Source organism: Orycteropus afer, unplaced genomic scaffold (genome assembly GCF_000298275.1).
Source record: "Orycteropus afer afer isolate SDZICR_OR568_19922 unplaced genomic scaffold, OryAfe1.0 scaffold00085, whole genome shotgun sequence".
NCBI classification, from domain to species: Eukaryota; Metazoa; Chordata; class Mammalia; order Tubulidentata; family Orycteropodidae; genus Orycteropus; species Orycteropus afer.
The window spans coordinates 1,553,913-1,569,122 of NW_006921672.1; positions in this window are offsets into that span (position 1 = coordinate 1,553,913).

A 15,210-nucleotide genomic window follows, 5' to 3' on the forward strand; every position below is an offset into this window, starting at 1 on the left:
TTATTACCCTTAACAGAAACTTATTATCCCTTAAGCAATACCTCCTCACATACCTGTCCCACCTGCCCCTGGTCTCCACTGTTAAACTTTGGACCCTCTGCAATGCCTATTGTAGATATTTCATTTAAGTGAAGTTATACAGTATTTAAGGTCGCATAATGCCTAAAACATTCGACTGCTAACCAGAAGGCTGGAGGTTCAAACCCACAAGCCACTCTTCGGAAGGAAGATTGGGCAATCTACTTCCACAGAGATACCATTTCAGAAACCCAAGGATGGGTCACTATGAGTCATAAATAATTCAAGGGCAGTGAGATATATTTTTAGTACAACTTTGTCCCTAAATGCAAGACAACTTACTTTTTATATGGTGTTTGTTTTGGGGGAAAAAATATTGTTCCAAAACTGAAAGGAAGATGCTGTGTTAAACTTCAATGAAATTGAGATTCTCTCTACTTTCCACATGAAATGTTTCTATAGAGTTTTTTTAGAACAATTTTGAGTATGTTTCATTTTTATTTTAAAAATTACACTCTGACACTTAAAGTTGTAAACACTTTAACACTTTATGTATGTACCATAGTTTGTGTAACTATTCATCTGTTTATGAACAGTTAGATCGTTTTCATGTTTTTGCCATTGTGAATAGTGTTGCAATGAACATAGGTATGCATATATCCATTCCTGTCACAACTCTTGTTTCTCTAGGATATATACCTAGTAGTAGGATCTGGATCATGTGGTATTTTTGTTCCCAGCTTATACCTTTTTCCACAGAGGCTGTACCATTTTACAGTCCTACTAGCAGTGTTTGAGGGTCCGTCTCTCCACACCTTTTGTTGTTTACAGTTTTTTGTTGTTGTTGTTGTTTTTAATTTTCCTACTAATGCTTCAGTGAGATGATATCTCATTGTTGTCTTGATTTGCATCTCTCTAATTGCCAGTGATGATGAGCATTTCTTCATGTGTTTAATGACTGCCTGAGTGTCTTCTTTGGTAGTCTGTACATGTCCTCTGCCCATTTTTGAATTGGGTTGTTGTCTTTTTGTTGTGGAGGTGTTGAATTTTTCTGTAAATTTTAGAGATTAGCCCATTGTTTGATACAGAATGCCAAAAGATTTTCCTAGTCTGTCATTTCTCTTTTTACTCTTTTGGTGAAATCTTTTGATGCACTTAAGTGTCTAATTTTTAGGAGGTCCCACTCATCTATTTTCTTTACTAGTGTTTGTACATTTTTAGTTATGTTTGATAGTGTATTTATGCCATGTAGTAGGGCCCCTAAGTTTGTCCTTATTTTTTCTTTGATTGTCTTTATGGTTTTAGGTTTTACATTAAGGTCTTTGATCCAACTTGATGAGTATTGAAATTTATCCAATGTACTCTTCTCTTTTTACATGACCATACATTTATCTCTTTTATTTTATTGTTGTAGTAAGTTGTTAATAGACTGCTGCATTGCTAGAGTATACCCCAAATTTGGGGTGGGGCACTTTAAGGAAAAGATACTAAAATTAAATATCTGAAATTAGGCAACAGGCTTTAGAAGAGGCTCTTGAAACTGAAGATCCCTGAGGCTTACATTTCATTTACCTTCAATTTACCTCTGTCAAATCCACCAGCAACTCCTCGGAAGGAAGATGGGGCAATCTACTTCCGTAGTGATACTGCCTCTGAAACCCAAGGAGGGGTCGCTATGAGTCGAGTCCGACTCGACGGCACATAACAACAACAACAACAACATGTATGAAGAGGGAGCTCTGGTAGCGTAGTGGCTAAGGCACTTGACTACTAACCAGAAGGCTGGTGGTTCAAATCCACCAGCCACTCCTCAGAAGGAAGGTTGGGCAATCCTACTTCTGTAGTGATACTGCCTCAGAAACCCAAGGAGGGGTCGTTATGAGTCAGGGCTGAGTCGATGGCACACAATAACAACAACATGTATGAAGAACTAGATTCTGTTTACTAAATATTTATTTAAAGCTTTATCATTTATGCTAGAAAATGAAATTGGCCTGTAATTTGCTTTACTCATGTTTTCCTTTGGTTTTAATATCAAGGTTATATTTTGGTTCTTGATTATATGCCACCTCCTGAAATGGATAATCATCTACAACTCTTTTTGGTATAGTGACTTTGTGTATTCCATCCATCTTCTTTTGATATTTCCTGCATCATTCAATATATTGACCATGGAAACTTTCAATATTGCAATTTGAGGCTTAAATTTTTTCCTCAGGTCTTTCAGCTTGAGAAATGCCAGATGCGTTCTTCTCTTTTTGTTTCTAACTCCAGGTTGTTACACATTTCCTTATAATTATTGACTTTGTCTTCTCAAGCTGCTCTTTGAAATCTTTTGTTCAGCTCTTTTGTCTTGTTGATTCTTCCAGTTGCTTTAGCTACTCTTCATTCAAGGGCAAGTTTCAGAGTCTCTTCTGATATCCATTTTGGTCTTTTCTTCCTTTCCTGTCTTTTTAATGACCTTTTGCTTTCTTCATGGATGATGTTCTTGATGTCATCCCATAATTCCTCTGGTTTTCAGTCATTGGTGTTCACTGCATCAAATCTATTCTGTAGATGGTCTCTACATTCAGGAGGGATATAATCAAGGTCATATTTTGGCTCCCATGGACTTGTATTAATTGTCTTCAGCTTCAACTTGAACTTGCATATGAGCAGTTGATGAGCAGCCACAATCAGGTCCTAGTCTCGTTTGGCTGAAGATATTGAGTTTCTCCATCACCTCTTGCCACAGATGTAGTGAATTTGATTCCTGTGTTCTCTGTCTGGTGAATCCACATGTATAGCTGCCATTTGTGTTGTTGAAAAAGGTATTTGTGATGAATAGGTCATTGGTCTTACAAAATTCTATCATGCGATCTCTAGTGTTATTTCTTTCACCATGGCCATATTTTTCAACTACCAGTGATTCTTCTTTGTTTCCAACTTCTGCATTTCAGTCACCAGTGATAATGAACACATCTTGATTGCAATTTCAGACTGCAGAAGTTGGTAAAAATCTTCAGTATACTCATCTTGTGGCTTTAGCGTTCAGCTAGTGATAGTATTAATCAGATCTTGTCTTAAACAGATTGGACAGCAAGGATAGGCAGGAAGGGGTTTGGGAGGGAGGCAGGGAGTATTACGAAGCCCAATGAATATCATAGCTAAGTCTTGTTCTCCATGTAATAAACCTGATATATTGTTCTCCTTCTTAGTCTTTTGTCTATCTCAGTTGATTTAGAACTCAGAAAGGCATGTCATTTATCAGCTTCCCCTCCCCACACACATATCAAAAACCCTGACATCTAACTTTCTGTTAGAATGATCCTTAAATGGAAATGTGAAGTATGGTCACAGGACAACCTGTATTAAATATGAGATGATCTACATTTATGCAACTGATCAGGCAGCCAAATATTTACTGAGTATCTGCAAAGTATACCAGAACTCTCACGACAGTTTTGGATTAATGCACACTGTCCTTGCCCTGGGAAACAAAGTCAAACCCAAGAATAGAAACTGGCTTTTGCCCCTGGTTTTCAACACCACAGACATCGTTTGTCATTGAGGAATAACATATTTCCCATAGAAGAATAGCCGAGATAAGCATGTATTTCCAATGTCAATACCAAAATTGTTTCATGAACTACTTTGATTGGAGTATCTCTAAAAATTTTCTTTACCTCACTATTTTCTTATTCAAAACAGTATACTGAGTTTGATTTCCCCTTTGCTGTAAAACTCTGTGTCCATAATGCAGGTCTTTATTAAGATCTTATGTACCTAAGGTCCTAAAGCACCAACCTTGTGATGAACAGCAACCAATGAGAGTATCTGCCTCTTTAGAATTTGAACCAAGCCAGGCAGGGATGACTGAGTCAGACAGTGTCAGGCACCAGTGTTACAAGGTCATGCAGTTAGAGGGACATCAGGCTCATGACAACCTATAGCATGTGCAAGTCAGAGTTAGGGAGGGCAGGAATAAAGAGCCTCAATGAGAGAACTGTTCTACAACAAAGCAAAGAATGACATGTTCAATAAGAAGCAAAATGAGAAACTCCATCCTGAAACCAGAAAAGAGCAAGAGAGTGAGATGCTTCCTGAAAACTTCTCAGTCCTATGAAATGAGTGTTCTGTTTTCTTCAATTGGTTCTCTGGGATTTCCCTGCTTGTGTAGAATAAAGTCTTTATATTGGACATCACTAAGTAGATTTCTTATCTTTGCTACTGAAAAATCCCCAAATAAGAATTAATAATATCTCAAATACAATAATGAAGATGGTATTAATGCAAAATAATGATTAATGTTTTTTTTTATTATAACATTCATTGTTCATCAGTTGATAGTAACTAGATATCCAGCAGGCCCAGAGATGTACATGGAGCTCAGAGTTGAGCAAATGAGAAGGATAAGTGTTCATAACATAGTGATATTCATTGAGTGTTCATTATATTCTGAGCATGGGAAATATAAACCAAAAAAATTAAATAAACCAAACTTACTGCCATCGAGTTGATTTCAACTCATAGCCACCCCTCTTTGAGTTTCAGTAGGAAGTAAATTGCCCCATCTTCCTTCCAAGGAGTGGCTGGTGGGTTTGAACCACCAGCCTTCTGATTAGCAGTCAAATGCCTTAGCCACTATGCCACCAGAGCTCCTATGGGAAATATAGATAAAGCAAAATATACATGGTGCTTGACATCATCTTTTTTATCTTCTGAGAGAGGCAGTATATATTTTTTTAAAAAACCATATTAACATTATATGGTAGGTGCTATGAAGAAAAAGCATAGGGTGATATGTAGAGAAAAACAGGGATAATAGACCTCATTTTTAGGGAGAATGAAGGTCAGACTCTGAGCAAGGGGCACATCACTGGAGACTGAGGTTAGAGGTTGACTAGGCATGGTGGTATGAGTGAGAGAAAAGATGTGTTGCAGGGACAGGGAACAGTAACTACAAAGGCCTTCAGTCTGAAGGAGAGGAGACCAGTGCATGACTCAGGGCAAAGGGACTGCAGACAAAGTAGAGAAAAAAGCAAGAGCCAGATCATTTAGAATCTTCTTGTTGTTAGCTGTCATCAAGTCAACTTTGATTCATCCATGCATTTATCCATGTGAGCCACCCAGAACTTCTAGATCTCATTAAAGTTTTTGAAGATTACTCTGTAAATGTTAGAGGAGATTGACAGTCACAAACCCAGTACTCCTCCTTTCTAGATTGGATTGCTTTTTTATGAAGTTTCATCCAGCAGGTTTTAATGAACGACTTTAAATATCCGTAATATAGTCAAATATTGATCCTTCTCCCATATTCTTCTTTCTCCCCACAAACATTCAGGAAGTAAAATAAAAATCATCTGTAACTGAGAATTATCTAAGATACAGTATTAACCTCTAAACAAGTATCTGTTTTGTGCAAAACTACCCTAATATGGAAAACATCTAATCCTCCTAAGGCAATTAATTCTCCACTGTAGAACTACCTTACCCTAATCTCATTTTGGATGTGTGATACAAACAACAGTGCTGAAATGTGTAGCTCTGAATAAAATGCCAAATGAAGACTCATTAGATAACAAATTGACACCTTCTAACCAATCTCAGTCTTACACTCATCCAATTAAATATATAATGGAAAAGGTAATGGTATTTAGCATCTCTAACGAGTGTGGGTGACATTACCCAGACTGCTTTGCTTGTAAAGTACCAGAGTGGTCCAGAATAAACTTTGCTGATTTGCAGGCTACAAGAGCTGGTAGAAAGAACAAGAACATTTAATTCAGGTGGGGAAAGAAAGTTTGATGAATTTCAAAACAAGAGCCGAGAGCTGTAGGAGGAGAAAAAAAGCTGAAAAAACATTGACCAAATGGAAACCAAAACAAATTTGGCAAAATCATTTTTCAAAGGTTGATTGACCCACTTCGGTGCTGCTGTTGACACATAGGACAGGGCCAAAGACAAAGGCTGTATTTTCTGATGAACCAGGCTCTCAAAACTATTAAGTACTTGAATAGAAATGATTGTAAAGGGCCTGGACGTAAATAAAGAGAGGTCCTCTGTTACAAGTCTTCTTTTTTTAATCTTGGCCATCTAATGGTGTGGGTAGGGAGAAGAGTAATATTATTTTCAACTACAATAAAAAACGTTAGAAGTTGGAGGGACCCTGGAAACATCTGTCATCTCTCACATTTTACCAATGAGGAAATGCCTAAGGGATAAAGTGTCTTGCTCAAGGTCCATAGCAAGTGAATGGAAAAGCTAAAATTAGAACTCAGATCTTGACTCACAAACTTGGATGTAAATATTTAAATATTCATATGTGTATATGCTTCTTTCTACATGAAGTTGAGTTAATCATATTCTGCCATTCATGGGACACTATTGTTTGTCCTTGAAAGTCTGCTCTTTGATTCATTATTGCTCCACCTTCATCCCAAATCTCAGTGCCCATTTCTGCCTTGTTAATATGTCGTCCATAACACATTGCTTTCCTTTTTCTTTTACAAGAATTATAAAATATGTAAATGTATTTATTTATATGCTAGAGATACTTAAGTATCTCTTAAGTAAATTGCTATATAAACAGATCAGGTCCAAGCAAAATGATGAAATTATTTTGGATAAAGAGTAGAGGGCCTTTTGAGAGGGAAATTGCAATAGATAGAAGACAATCTTATTCTTACATGAGAGTTTATACTCATGTATCTTACATGACACCATGGATATTGGAACATGTCCCAACTCTATGTTAAGTATGTGATGTATCTGATATGCCATCATCTCTTCCCCTGGCAGAATGATTTCTGGCAGCCACTGACCTTTCAGGAGCTCTGGTAGCATAGTGCCTAAAGGTACCTGACTGCTAACCAGAAGGCTGGTGGTTCAAACCCACCAGCCACTCCTCGGAAGGAAGATGGGGCAATCTACTTCCGTAGTGATACTGCCTCAGAAACCCAAGGAGGGGTCGCTATGAGTCAGGGCCGACTCGACGGCATATAACAACAACAACAACTGACCTTTCATTGGTTTGAGTTTATTCAAATATAAAATGAAAGTTTATGATCCCTGGTTTCCATTTGTTTGTTGATATTTTTGTGTTAGTGGTATCGTTGTTTTTTTTCAACTCAACACAGACTAAAATGAAGGATTTAGAGCTTTTCCCTTTTAGACTCTTCACCCCTAAGGTGACATCATGAAAACTCTGAGAAACCCTAGAGGTCCATATGACATAATTTATGAATCATGGTGGATGAGATCCCATGAGCCTGTTCAGCCATAACACTTTATAGCTTATAACTAATTCTCAGTCTATCAATGAAAAACCGTAGTAGAATCCAAGCTAGGAAGAAAACTAACATTACTGTGCACTACTATATACCAGGTACTATATTAGCTGATTATATGCATCACTGAATTTAATATTCCCAGCCATCCTATCAAGTAAAGACCATACTCCTGTTTATTAACAAAATAATTAAAAGGCATCGGTCACTTCATTAAAGAGGATCAAATAATTCTCAGTGTCATTTACTCATTGTCATTTTGTCATAATGTGGTGGCTGTGTATTGTTGAGATGCTAGAAGCTATGCCAAAGGAATTTAAATATCAGCAGGGCCACCCCTGGAGGACAGGGTTCAGCAGAGCTTCCAGACTAGGAGGATCTACTTCTGGAAAAATTATCTAGTGAAGACCTTATTAATAGCAGTGGAACACTGTCTGATATAGTGACAGAAGTGACAGATGAGTCCTTTGGGTGGGAAGGTACTCAAATACAACTATAAAAGAGCTGCATCCTCAAAGTCAAGTCTACCTTAATGATGTGGATGGAGTAAAGTTTCAGGATCTTCATTTGCTGATGTGTCATCACTTAAAAAGAAACAGCTACAACCATCCATTAGTAATCAGAACATGGAATATACAAATTGACTATGCAAAAGCATTTGACTCTGTGGATCATAAAAATTATGGATAACATTGTGAAGAATGGAAATTCCGGAACACTTAATTGTACTCATGTGGACTTATACATAAGCCAAGAAGCAGTTGTTCGAACATGATAAATGGATACTGTGTGGTTTAAAATCAGAAGAGGTGTGTGTCAGGGTTGTATCCTTTCACCATACTTATTCAATCTGCATGCTGAGCAAATAATCCAAGAAAATGGACCATATGAAGAAGAATATGGCATCAGAATTGGAGGAAGACTCACTAACAACCTGTAGTATGCAGATGACACAACATTACTCGCTAAGAGTGAAGAGGCCTTGAGGCACTTACTGATGAAGACAAAGACTAGAGCCTACAGTATGTATTACACTTTAACATAAAGAATATTAAAATCTTCACTACTGGAACAATAAGCTCCATCACAATAAATAGAGGAAGTATTGAAGTTGTCAAGGATTTCATTTTACTTGGATCCATAATCAACCCCTATGGATGCAGCAGTCAAGAAATCAAATGGCATATTGCATTGGTCAAATCTGCTGTAAAAGACCTCTTTTAACGTGTTAAAAAGCAAAAATGTCACTTTGAGGCCTAAGGTGTACCTGAGCCAAGCCATGGTAATTGTCTCATATGCATGCAGAAGCTGGAGGATGAATAAAGAAGACCAAAGAAGGATTGATGAATTTGAATTCTGATGTTGGCAAAGAATGTTGAATATAACATGATCTGTCAAAAGAACAAACAAATCTGTCTTGGAAGAAGTATGGCCAGAATGTTCTTCAGAAGTGAGGATGGTGAGACTGTCTCACATACTTTGGATATGTTATCAGGAAGGACCAGTACCTGGAGAAAGGTATCATAATGAGTAAAGTAGAAAGTCAGTGAAAAAAGAGAAAGACCTTTGATATGGATTGAATTGTGCCCCCCTAAAATATGTATCATTTGGCTAGGCCATGATTCTCAGTATTATGTAATTATCCTCAATTTTGTGATCTGATGTAATTATCCGGGTTATAAATCCCAACTTCAATGATGTTCATGAGGTAAGATTAGTGGCAGTTTTGTTAATGAGTCAGTATACAATCTACAGGATTATGTTGCATCTTGAGTCAATCTCTTTTATTTTTATTTTTTATTGTGATTTTGCTAAAAGTTTACAAAGCAAATTCATTTTTAATATGGCAGTTCATACACATTTTGTCTCTTGACAATGAGTCAATCTCTTTTGAGATATAAAAGATTAAACAACCGAGCAGAGATCAGAGGAACTTCAGTACAACCAAGAAAGAAGAGCTGGAAGCAGAATACCTCCTTTGGACCTGGGTTCCTGTGCTGTGAACCTCCTTCCCCCAGGGGAAGAATGATACCAAGACACACAAACATCTCCAAGGGACCCCAAGCCCATAGATGTTGAAAGGAAACAAGGACCTTCCCTAATGGCCAACACAGTAAGAGAGGGCCTTCCCCTGGAGCAGGTGCCCTGAAGTTGAACTTCTACCTTCCTAAATGTGGGAGAATAAATTTCTGTTTGTCAAAGCCATCCACTTGTATTTCTGTTTCGGCAGCAGTAGATAACTAAGACAGCCCTCAATGCGGTAGAATGACACAGTGGCTGCAACAGTAAGCTCAAACATAGCAGTGACTGGGAGGGTGGCACAGGACAGGGCAGTGTTTCATTCTGTTGTGCACAGGGTCACTATGAGCTGGAACCAACTGGATGACACCTAACAACAATGCAGAGTCGTAGGACTGGGAAGGAGCTAAGCTAGTTTATGCTGGTTCAAAGGAGATCTGGTGGAGTAGTGGTTAAAACACATGGCTGCCAACCAAAACATCAGCAATTTGAACCTACCAGCTGCTCCAGGGGAGAAAGATGAGGCCATCTGCTTCTGTAAAGATTTTCAACCTTGGAAACACTATGGGACAGTTGTACTCTGTCCTAAAGGGTCACTATAAGTCAGAATCAACTTGATGGTAGTGGGTTTGGTTTGGATTTTTGTTGCTTCCAAAAGTCCTGTTGTTTCTATCATTATGAGTTTGAGTTATGAGGTTAGGCTTGGTATTAGATGTGCCCTATTTGAGCTATCGTAGCATAGTGGCTAAGACACTTGCCTGCTAACCAGATGGCTGGCGGTTCAAACCCACCAGCCACTCCTCGGAAGGAAGGTTGGGCAATCCTACTTCCGTAGTGATACTGCCTCGGAAACCCAAGGAGGGGTCGCTATGAGTCGGGGCCGACTCGACGGCACATAACAACAACAACAACAATTTGAGCTATCCAGAGCTTCTAGCTGTTGAACCAATGGAGCAGTGAATCTGAGTAACCCCTCCGATTTTTCTCACTGTGAAATAAGTCAGAAGTGGTTTACTAAGGTTGAGCTCTGGTGGCATATTTGTTAAGGCATTTGGCTGCTAACCAGGTCAGCGGTTCAAACCAACTAGCCACTCTGCAGAAGGAAGATGGAGTGATCTACTTCTCTAAAGTTTTTACAGCCTCAGAAACCCAATGGGGGTTGTTATGAGTCAAAGTCGATTTGATGGCAGTGAGTTTGGATTTTAGTGTGTGAGTGATCTTAGCTCCTTATATTTATTCTATTCCACTTCATCCCTATTTTCAAATCAGCTGTTTTTTTTTCCATGAGTATGAAGGAGGCAGAGATAGAAGAAATGTGCAGCTGGAATGTTCTCTTTTTCTTGAAGCAATTAAGGGGCCTTTTTTGAGCACCAATTGCATGCCAGACCCTGGCCTTTATATATAAGTATATATTCATTGTCTCTCCAACAATGCTCCAGTGTAGAAACTAATATGTACAGTTTATGAACAAAAGAGAGACTTACCTAAGATGACAAAGCTGAAAACAGGTGAAGATGGGACTTGAAATCCAGGCCTCCTGGCTCTAAGACCAATCCTCTTTTCATTTTTTCCTACTGCCTCCCTAATTGTTCCCTGTTTAAACACATCACAGTTGAGCTACTCTTTCATCTTGCCCCTTTTAAGGTTTGTATGCTTAACTAGGTTTCAAAATAGTTGCCTGAGTTTTCAAAGAAATGTGTATTTCATTCTGACATCTTTACTCTCTCGATACTTTTGAATGCTGTTAAATTAACTGCCAGTTTACTTTGAAATTACCTTATCATGAGATAATGATCACCAGTGAAGGGTTCAAACTCAGTGACAAAGTAGAAAGATTAATGCATGGATGTTAATTATCCAGTGTGGAGGGTCCCAAATGCTCTGTCATGTCACTGAAAAAGAGTGCTTCATTTTCAAAGACTAAACTCTTTCAGGTGAGCCTTGTATTACTCCCTGGAAAGTTATTGCTGGGTAATATACAGATGACACAACCCTTGGCAACTGGGATGATTGCCTAGGTGGAAACTCCCAATTTCTGGTAATTAGGACTGACTGTGCCCAAGATTGAGTCTATGACTGGGGCAGAGTCTTCCTGAAGAAGTAGCCATAAGCCTGTAACCATCTAACCTCACATGTATTCTTCCATCACTCACCCACCACTTACTGAAAGTTTCCTTCTTTTCTTAAGTATTTAATTGCCTGCTATTTTCTAAGCACTGTGCTAGGCACTGAGGATGCAATGATCCATAAGGCTTCTGCTTTCAGGAAGCTTACCCAATGAGGGGACAGACGTATACCACAGTGTTGCTATTGTTATCTGCTGTTGAGCTGGCCCCTAACTCATGGCAACTCCATGCACAGTGGTTCAGACCATTGTAATCAGTGCTTTTATTGGCTTATTTTCAGAGGTAATCAGCAGGTGTTTCTTCTTAACCCATCTTAGTCTGGAAGCTCCAATGAAACACATTCGGTATCAGCTACATGGCAGCCTCCACTGACAGGCAATGGTGGCTGCACTTGAGGAGCATTGCATGGGAATCATACCTACTACCCTGCGTGGAAGGTGAGACTTCTACCACTGAACCATCACTGCCCTTTCTAGTACATGAACACACTTAATAATAGCACTTGGGGTGTCCAGATGACACAGTGGTTCATGCAGCTGGAAGAATGGAAGAGGTAGCAAAGTCGCAACACTGAACTGAGAAAATTTTAGCCTTGCAGAGAAATGGGAATGACTTTTAAGGCAAAGTAAACCACATGTGCAGAAGCTTGGAAGAGCATAACATGATCTAGAAATAAGAAGAATCTCAGATGACTAGCACTCTGGTTTTGTAGCTGAAAATCTGCAAGGTAGGTTAATTCCTGATTATAAGGGTCTTTGAATGCCCTGTTAAGAGCTAGTGACTTTATTATGTAGATATTAGGAAACTAGCCTCCTTTCTGATCCAGTGTGCCAGTGATCACCAGTGGAAGGTGGGTGAAGGTCACTATCTGAAGGACTCTGGACAGCTGTTTTCAGCTTACAACAATCACACTGCTCCTGAGCCAGTATCATATATAAGAAAAAAGACACAATGTCCTCTCCATTTCAATTTTCATTTGCACTAAAATGGATGGCCATTTTATACACTATCAATAATGCCTGTGCTGGAGAAGCTTTAATAGGACAAACATTCATCATTTTAAGGTTACTCTTTCCCAAAAAGCACAAGAGAAATCTGTTGGTAAAAAGGAAAAGGCGTGTGCACTAGGCTGCCCTGCTGTTTTATTTTTTTTCCCCAGGTGGTGCACACTGATAGGGCAGACTGGCAGTGGCTGGGGACCAGAGTAATGTGAATTATTTTGCTGAAGATCTTTCCTCTGAGAAAGCTGTGCTAACAGAAAGAGCCAGAACAAGGGCACTTGACCAGGGTTCTAACTTCAGTTCTGCTGCCAAATTATTGCATAATTGTAGGTAAAATTACTTTCACTCCCTGAGCTTGAATGCTCTCATCAAAGTCAGACTAAATTATGGATACTCTCAATTTTTTTCCCTATCCAATTCCTTATGCTTAACCAGATTTTGATAATAGATTAGATCATAGTAACTTAAAAAGTCATTGAGTTGTTCAGATTCTTGGTATGTTATCCATAATGCTACACAATCCTTGTAACAGATTCCAACATACAAACTGTATTCCAGTTTTCTTATCAGTCAGACTAAAAACATGCTTTCAGCTCAAATATGTCCAACACTGATAATCTAATGAATGAATCACTCATTTTAATTTAATAGAAGATCTGCAAAAGAAGTGTCAGTCCAATCCAAAAGTCCAAGTATCTTTGCTGCTCTGTTGTTGTTGTTATGTGCCATCGAGTCAGCCCCGACTCATAGCGACCCCTCCTTGGGTTTCCGAGGCAGTATCACTACGGAAGTAGGATTGCCCAACCTTCCTTCTGAGGAGTGGCTGGTGGGTTTGAACCTCCAGCCGTCTGGTTAGCAGGCAAGTGTCTTAGCCACTACGCTACCAGAGATCCCTTGCTGCTCTAATATTCTTTATTAAGGTTATGAACTTTAATTCCCAGTTAGTCCACTGGGTGGTGACTGAGATGTGGAGAAGTTGCTCTGGGAAGAAGCATAAAATAGTAAAATCTCACAGTAGATGCATTGGATTCAAATTCAGTCCCTTTTCACAGTGTCACAGCAGCACTGCAGGACACCTGGTATATGCTAGACTCCATAGGAAATTCTGACAGCCATTGGAAAATGACAAAAAACAAACAAACTAATATTATTCTTGACTTGAGGGAGGCTACAGTCTGGGTAAAGCCCAGGGGGTATAACATTTTAATGTTTGGCTGCTATCCAAAAGATTAGCAGTTGGAATCACCCAGTGGCTCCATGGGAGGAAGACGGAGGAATCTGCTTCCATAAAGATTATAGTCTGAAAAATCTTGTGGAGTAGTTCTTCTCTGGCCTGTAGGGTGGCTATGATTCAGATTTGACTCACCAGTACACAAAAACAACAATAAGGCAGTCTGGTTATAGAAATAACACACAGAGGGAGAGAGACCCCAGAAAGAGAGCAAATCTAAGGCAGCCAGGAGGATGTCCAAAAATTCAAGGTAATAAATATCACAAGCATAGAGTTGTTGAGGAAGGCTTCCACGGGAAATGATCTTTTCCTTTTCTGGAACTTTCTATAGCAATGTTTGCTCCTCTTTTATGGTTCACCCCATTTCTAGCATTGCATCATACTAATTTGTATCTGTTCCTCATTTATTTAAATTAATCTGAGAGCAGGAACTTTATTGTACTTATATTAGTGTCTTTCAGAGGGCCTAGTAAAGTTCATTGCATATATGAGATGCTCAATATATAGATATTAGAAAAATAGTTGACTGGATGAGGGAAGAATATGGATTGAATTTAGTACTAAAGGACAGGAAAGCAAGCATCACAAGATGTGTATAGGAAACAGTAAGGATTACAGAGAGGAACCAGTATGGGCCATAATGGGAAGTAAATTAATGTAAAAAGGAGATGGCTGATTGAGAAAGAATTGGCAGATGAATGGTTCAGCTAAGGGAAAGATTCTTGAGGATGAGAGAGGCATGTGCCTTAGAAGGATTTCCTTGGCAATTGTGTCCTTGACGGCTGAGTAGAATTGTTGTTGATTATTGTTAGGTACCATCAGATAAGTTCCAACCCATAGCAACCCTATGTACAACAAAACTCACTCATGTGCCATCCTCACAATTGTTGCTGTGTTTGAGCCCATCGTTGCAGCCACTGTGTCAATCCGTCTCATCGAGGGTCTTCCTCTTTTATGCTGACCCTCTCCTTTACCAAGGATGATGTCCTTGTCTGGGGACTAGTCCATTCTGATAACATGTCCAAAGTAGATGATGTGAAGTCTCACCATTTTCACTCTGAGGAACATTCTAGCTGTACCTCTTCCAAGATAGATTTGTTTGTTCTTATGGCAGTTTATGGTATAGTTAATATTCTTCACCAAAACCATAATTCAAATGCATCAATTCTTCTTTGGTCTTCCTTACTCACTGTCCTGCTTTTACATGCATATAAATACCATGTCTTGAGTTGGGCACACCTTAATCCTCAATGTGACATCTTTGCTTGTTAGTACTTAAAGTGCTCTTCTTCCACAGATTTGCCCAATGCAATACATCCTGTGATTTCTTGACTGCTGCTTCAATGGCTGTTGATTGTGCATCTAAGTAAAATGAAATCCTTGACTGCTTTAATCATTTCTCCATTTATCATGCTGTTGCTTATTGGTCCAGTTGTGAGGTTTTTTTTTTTTTTTTTCCTTATGTTGAGGTGTAATCCATTCTAAAGGCTGTAGTCTTTGATCTTCATCAGTAAATGCTTCCAGTCGTCTTCACTTTCAGCAAGCAA